Source organism: Aplysia californica, unplaced genomic scaffold (assembly GCF_000002075.1).
Source record: "Aplysia californica isolate F4 #8 unplaced genomic scaffold, AplCal3.0 scaffold00049, whole genome shotgun sequence".
NCBI lineage: Eukaryota > Metazoa > Mollusca > Gastropoda > Aplysiida > Aplysiidae > Aplysia > Aplysia californica.
This window is the reverse complement of record NW_004797319.1, coordinates 311,445-319,621: the sequence shown is the minus strand read 5'-3', so window position 1 is coordinate 319,621 and position 8,177 is coordinate 311,445.

Here is an 8,177-nt window from a genome sequence, read left to right as displayed (position 1 = left end):
CCACTTCAAAAAAGGTATTTAAGAATCATCCCAACGTCCCTCGTCGTGTCGATAGTGACTTCAATTACTCTTTCAAAATCGTACACAAAAAAATATTCGTCGGCTTGTTTTGCGTAACGGTAATGCGGTGTTCACACATACAGGAGTAGAGTCGACGAGCAATTTCAGATAAGATAATGCCAAATTCGGTTTTAATCGTGACGAGCATCTAGCCATAACTGTTGACATTATTGTGTCTGTGAGCACTCAGGGAGACGCTCGCCGAACAATAATTTACTAGACGAGCATATTGCCGAGCGTCTTGCCGAGCATCTCATCGAGGGTCTTGCCGAGCAATTAGCTTGAATCCTGGCCGCTTGTTGAGTCAAGAAAGGTAGCGGTCGAGTAAAATTTGACCCGCCCACAAACTCGCCGTCCAGACTGACCATCTTGCCGACCCGTCGCCGAGTTAGTCCGCGTGCAATGTTATAATATATAAAGAGGGGGGGGGGGCAAAATGGTTGTGCTCATTCCTTCAACATGTCTCATATGACACAAACGATGGATGTATACATAATAATGGTGCCCTTGCTGTTGTGCTGGTGCAAGAAGAGGAGAAGAGGAGGGGGAGGAGGAATAGGAGGAGTAGGATCTGTTTGGTTGAACCATGGCTCATGAGAACTTAGGACAGTTTGAGAAGCTGATTGCTGAACTGCAAGTTTAAGATGTGGCATCCTTCAGGAACCTCCTCAGAGCTTCTCCAGAGTTTTTCCAAAAACTACTTGAGAAAATTGGCGCCACCATCCGCAAGGCAAACACTTTCTGGAGGCAGACACTGAAACTTGACACCAAGCTGGCTGTCACTCTTCAATACCTGGCAACAGGAAATAGTTACATGCTCGTCATGTCAACTTTTGCACGCTGTGCTTGAGTAACTGAGACTCTCCTTGCAAGATTTTTATACAGCGAGGAATAATTTAACCCGCAGAGTATGAAATTTAATACGACTACCATTCAGATCTCGTCGGCGTATCGCTGTCACTCGGCAACGTGTTCAACTTTGCACGCCGAGCTATTTCTGACACTCCCTGAGTCCTCTCCGAGTTTTCCCAGAGAGAGTTATTGACTCGGCGACTCATTTTTCGCTCGGTGAAAATTTTAAGCATGTTTGAAAATTTCGGCAAGCATCCCGTGTAATAATGTCACACGTCGAGCATGAAATATCAATTGCTCGGCGAAATGTATCCAGAGCAGCCCCGAACTGCTGGACTTAGAAATTTTGTCTTACTCGGCCTAATAACTCCTGTATGTGTGAACACGGCATAAGGCTCTCCACTGTAACACGTTGAAGACTTTAGTTCAATTTCTGTCTGGGGAAGTCGAGCATCTCCGTCTGTCTGATGGGATGGGACAGCCAACTCAGTCCCTGGTAATCCCTGACTGGCAGGGCCAAATCATTCCGCCCACCAGAATGATCTAAATTGTGTCGATGGGGGTGTAATATATTTGAAGACTACACGGGGAAAACCTGGTGATGTCACATTTTTCAGCTGACTGTAAGAGTAGATCCAAAGACTTTCTGTTTCCTTCATGTGTAGTATTCTTTGGCATTTTTGCGTACTATTATTTAGGTATTCATTCAGAAGTTATTTATCTTTTTTTTACATCACTATGTTGCAAGGTGGAGATTTGAAAAGAAGGGCTACAGTTTGACCATCATCAGTTTTTACCTTGCAAAGTTCTTCATTTACAAACATTACAAAATTCTAGTCTGCAATCTTTACATGGTCCTTTAGGGGGGCTTCATAAATCTAAGCATACAGGACACGGGACAATAGCTTTATGTTTACCACGGCCATAGCGAAAGTTCTTCTCTCGAGTTGACTCACGACAGCCAGGTTTTTTTCAACGCAAGAACACCTCTCCATAGATTCCAGTTGCCCGTGGCAACATCTGCTAGTACTCACGGGAGATAATTTGGGAATGATGCTAAAGCAATTCCGGAAATAACTGATGGCGGCGTCGACGGTGACATTATTTCTCAGAAATGTGGTGGCATCTTCTTCCGCGGAAACCAGACATAATGTCGCTTGGCTCAGCCATAAGGAGGCATTGGAAAAGTTTTCTTGTAATATATTACGGAAAAAATTAATGACTGATTTATCTATTCCAAGCTGTTGTTTAATCTCGAACAGGAATACACGAGAAAAAGTTTGGCCTTCTTTATAGAACTTCCCGCTGACGTACTGAAGGAATTGTTGACCTGGAACATCATTGCTCAGTAAGGACACCATTTTCCAGCCCAGGTCAAACAACTCATCTGCCCTTTCGATGGTCGATCCCACATATAACACAAGTGATGTAGCTCCCTCACACCGCCAGTTCACGGGGACGTAGGTACTTTTGCACTCCATCCTAAGGGCACACGGACTATCAACCTCCGTAGGCAAACATCCAATACTTCTCCACTTGATAATGGGAATCTTATCGGTTCTAACTATTCTCCCATTTGGAAGGAAAGCCATAGTGGCAGACAATTTTAGTCTTTCCCCGAGAGTGGTTGCCAGGTCATTTGTTTGTGTACAATGTTGGCTGACATTAAACGGTTCGAGCAGTAAAGTGAGATTTTTCAATATGACTGGGTCAACTACAATTGCAGCTGCTCCTGGTGGGGATGTAGCAGACGTCACTGCTGCAGTAGAATATTTGGGTGTATTGACCGTGGTAGTTGTGGTGGGCACAGTCTTAATTTCATCTCCAAACACACGTTCGCACAAAGTGCTGACATCGGTTAGTCGTAATGTCTCCATGAAAGAACAGTGGATAAACTCCATCTGGCAATGCACCTCGACGGAGTACGCACACATACGACAGTCTGCCGTATAAGGCACTCTGTCAACAACTTTCTTCAAGAATTCATCCGACGCTGTCTTATTCTGAAGAAACGAAAGCAGCTCGTCCGTTGCTATTGAATGGGGATCTAAGATTTGTTTTTCCCAAAACAGAAGCCAGTTTAGATCAGTAGAGACGTCGCCATTCTCTTCACGGTTGCAAAGGAAAGTACTCAGGTTCGTGTAGCTAAGATTTTCCTTGCGATCCGTGACCACAGCATCATTAGGGTATCCCTGCCATGAGTACTCTGTCATCTCTTTGTCTGATGGTGGCACTGTTCAAGGTGGGGGGGGGGGACAAGTTTTGTTTCGTCTTGTAATATCTATTATAGTTTTTCCTTTAAAAAGTATTGTGTTGCAAGAACTGCAAATTCTTTATAAAGCTAAATAAGACTCTTCTTGGTTTCTCTTTATTTTACTTATTATAATGCGTTTTATTTCATTTATATGCTGTATATGTAATTTACGTAATGATATATTTAAGCTCACTGTAGTGTATCTTTAATTGTACCAATTAGAATGAAAGTGGTATATCTCCATTTTGGGTAATTTACATTATAACTGGGGTGGGGGGGGGTCATTCAGACAAGTCAAAAGTTTGTATTTAAATTAGGTTCCAACAACACAATAATGGTCTCAAATATCGATAAAGTGTCAGACATATTATTCATTTGGAGTGCGACAGTCTTGGTTTTGTTTTGTTTTCGGAGATAGCGGAATCTCAAGTAGAGATAGGTAGTGAGAGGTTGGCGGGTACTCTCATGTGATTTACTCCCTCTCTCCTATCAAATATCAATCATCCTTATCTCTCCTCCTTATTTTCTTTGTATATTACTTTCTACTGGCACATCTAATCTTCAGCATTTATATGTCCTATTTCTGTCACAAGTGATGCAAAACACTAAAACAAAAAAAGTAAGCTTTTGTCCAGAATAGCGACATTTTTGTTTTAACCAAAAGTGGAAATATCCCACGTTATTATCAGTGACATAATTTCTTTGCATCTGTTTTGTTTACAGTTAAGGGACAAAGTGGACACTTATGTCTGATCAGCAGCAGATGAAAGGCAGAGTTGCAACATTCGAACCATCATACACAAATTTGATATTAAATGTTTTTTACGAATTTGCACAATTGCAGATGTCGTAGTATACATGTGAAATGGTATGTGAAATGGCAAAGTTTTAATACTCCTACAGCACTATATAGCTATTTAAGAGGCGGGACCTCTGAGTTTAACGTTCACCTCCGAAGGGCCGAGCCAAAAAGGAAATTCATGTAATGTGCCTTTCACAATGTGACAGTGTCTGACCGAGTTTAGGCTCGAACCACCGAATTCACTTTCGAACTATTAGGAGCTGTTCAAATATAATCTTACACCTTTTGGGGGAACTTTTGCCCCCTCCCCCTCCCCCTTCTAAAACTTTTCTCACATTCGCCTCTTTTTCCCTAACCCTGTAATATTACATTGTTCGCTTGTAACAATAATAATATAACATTAAAATTTACATCCGTGTTACAATCATTGTTCTTCGCGCTTTACATATAGAAAACATGCATACGCACATAGATGTATGTTATAATATATGCAGTTCTACATTCACTAAAAAAAAACGAGAGTAAACCATTCAAGCCAAATATTGCATACACTCTTTCTTACTAACAAGCAAAAATTGAGACTCATGTCAATGTCAAGAGTGCCTTAATTGCAAATAAGACTAATAACAGTGTAATTCTGATAAAGTAAACAGCTCGGGACCGTAAAAGTGTATTATTACATTGTTCAATACCCCCCACCTCCTGACCCTTCTTACACTTTTCTTACTGAAGGCAACCCCCTCCCCCCCCCCTCCCCATCCCTGCCGTTGTAACTGTGTACCTACTTAGGTCCTCTCGTCACTTGTCTTGGCCCAGGTGTAAAATTATAATTTATTAGAACGTTCCATTATAGTTCCGGTAGCGTTTCCGTTGGGCTATCGGCGCCACAGATATTATACATTTTGATGCTTGCCTTTTTAAGATTTAGAATTTTTATAAAATCTGTTTTAATAACTAAGTTCTTTTCCTTTTCTTTTTTAAAGTTAAAAAAACAAAGCGCAGTTTCAGGCATTGTCGCGGAACGCATGTCTCCAATGATGCTGGTCACATTGCTATTCAGAGCAGTTCCCAGCAAACAGACATAATATTGGTACATAATCGTGTTAAGACACCCGAAGAGGAAATACAAGGTAATCCACAAATATTTAATAACTTACTTTTCTAAATATCTCGCACAAAATTGTTCTAAAATGGAACGGACGTAATTCATTCAGAAGAACTTTATAATTTCGTGACTCTAGAATTACAACGTTTTATCTGCTCAGTACCTAGTTTTGAGAAATTAGATTTTACAAAATTGAATTTTTACAGCATGTCAAGATTTTCACATGCAATTCTTTGATTTTCTTGATAACGAGTCCGAATAATCTTACTATTTTGATTCAACAGACATAAACCATAAAAATTTGAATTTTTACCTCCAAGTCTTAGTGACTTAAAACAGCCCCATAAAATGGGAGACAGAACTTTGTTATTTTAAGGTAGCGATTTGTTTTTCATAAAATCTAAAAAGGTGAAATTATTTTTGAATAAGAAAATGGCTTCATGAAAAAACACCCATAAACTCAAAATGCCAAAGATAATCATGAAACAATATCATTAGTTTGTTTTATTATTGTTTCTCTTCCTTTTATCTTTAACATGTAATTTTTATTTTCACTGTAGCTTTTAAACAAAATTCATTTTTTTTACATAGTTAAAAAAAAAAAACTTTTATTCTGGAATTCCTGAAACCAGTACTCTATGTGTCCTCCCTTGGATACATTTTCAACGCGTCGTTCATAATATTCCGCGGTGGCTAAACACAAGGACCCGCCAAACCATGAATACTTAGAAAGTTAGAGCCTCATACTCTGTATACCTTTCAGCATGAAATCCCCTCTAAAGATAATGAGGAGGGGGGGGGGGTGCCAAACAGACAGTATGTTTGGAGTTTACATATTCTGAAGGGTAGAAATGGGCTTAACCAGTAAGTGTCATTGACGAAACGTTCCCGCTTTTCAAGACGAACTGAGGGCCATGAGATCAAAAGAAAGGATTCGCTTTTTGATTTTGTATTAATCTAGTCTATATGAATCTTTGCGCTTCGTCTTTCGGGTGAGTAGTACTAAGAACTCTGAAAAGTAGATAATGTTATTCAAATAATATTTGGTGCTTCAGTTAGTGTTCACAGCATCCATGTGTAGAAAAACAGAAAATTCTAATTTTTTACCCCATCGGCTTGGCGGTTTTTTTCTGTTTTTTTCTATGAGGATTAGGTCTGTGTTTACACAAAATTGCATCAAGATTTGATCATTGTCACCAAAAAGGGACAGTACTTTGAACTCAAGATCATAAAAATCAAGCCGTCTGCATTTTCTGTGCGCTGCTATAGCGAAGACATTCAACGTGAGCAGAAGGACTATCAGCCTACGGAGATAATGGTACGTTGCAACTTTGCCTATTCAAGACCTACCCTGAACTGGCCGTTCAAGGGTAACAATGCCTGCTCTAAAATCGATATATCAGGACTGTGCATCTGAGAAGTCGTTTGGGAGATCTCCTCAAAGCGCAAAACAAATTTTCTGGACTTTTCCTCGTCGGCTGGCATACTGTTCATCGCAGACTGAAGGAATTCAAGATTGGAGTGGGGTGACTACATTGAGACTGTGTTTACAGAATGAATCGGTCACAGCTACACTGCCGATGGACGTAGAGCAGTGAGACACCGTCAGCAGCTTCTTAGACGATTCTCAATGTCAAGTTGAACTCAACAATGGCAGTATAAAAACAACACAATCAGCCCATGACATCCAACAGGACAAGGTCAGAAGCCTGGCTACTAAGTAATCTAAATTGTGTCGATGGCGGCAAAAAAAACTCCTACGTTTTTTAATTAACAAATGAACGAACAAACTAGAAAACAAAAAGACAAACAAACCTTTTCCGCGTGCGCACCCCGAGATAAGGCGGCAGTTGTAGATGCATTGAGTCTCTACACCCTGTAACCGACGCACTTTGGCGGGAAGAGTGCTCCATTGCCGGCCGCAGTAGTAGTCGTAGTCGTAACAACAGTCGCCGTAGATCAGGCAATCCATTTCACAGCTGCAAGTTCGGAAGTTGGAATCTGTAACGATGATAATGAAAATAATGAAAACGCAACCTTATCATGTTTAGCACTATTCCCATCAACATTTTCATGCGCCATAACAATGATATATTTTTTGTATCGTATTCCTGACGATGCCCTTCACCGGGCGAAATGTTGAACTTGTATTAAATTTGAAAAATCTACAAAGTCTCAACCCTTTTTTATTCCCTGCTACTTACAGTGATGATGATAATGATGATGATGATGATGATGATGATGATGATGATGATGATGATGATGATGATGAGGATGATGATGAGGATGATGATGAGGATGATGATGAGGATGATGATGAAACGTTGAACTGATTTAATAAAAACAAATTTGGAATAATAATGTTTATTTTTTTGCTTGCAAATCAATCAAAATAAGTGCTAAAAAGGGTTGGTGCTGAGACACAACCTTGCTTTACCCCGCAATCGATGTTGAAGAGGTTTGATGTTGAACCCGTCAAACTGAATGGTGGCCTTCATATTTTCGTGGAATAAGATGATGAGCTGTAGCAGTATTGGGGGACAACCAATTTTTCCAAGCACCATGTACAGTCCTGATCTACTGACTGTATCAAAAGCCTTTGTCAGATCGACGAACGCAGTGTGTAATTTCAGTTGTTGCTCCCTGCATTTTTCTTGTAGCTGACGAAAAAGAATATGTCCATTGTTGAGCGGTTTGATCTGAAACTCTTTCTGCTAGTATCTGAAGTCGCTTCAGGATGATCCTAGCGAAAGTTTTTCCAGTCATGCTTAGCAGTGAGATACCTCTGCAGTTATTGCAATCTCCTTTGTCTTCCTTTTTTGTAGAGTGTGGTGATTTTGGCATCTCTCATGTCATGTCGAATTTTTGCTTTCGGCCAACAATCGTTAGTAGCTTGTAGAGATATGGGAGGAGGGTCTTTTTGTTCTCTTTCAGCACTTCAGCAGGTATGTTGTCATTTCCTGCTGCTTTTCCCGCGAACGGGTTCATCGATTGCAGACGAGAGTTCTTGGGGGCTCTCCCTAGAGGTTAAGGTGTTGGCCTCTCATTCAAAGGTCCCGGGTTCGAATCCGGGTAGCGATAAATTAGAAAAATGTTCTTCTCTA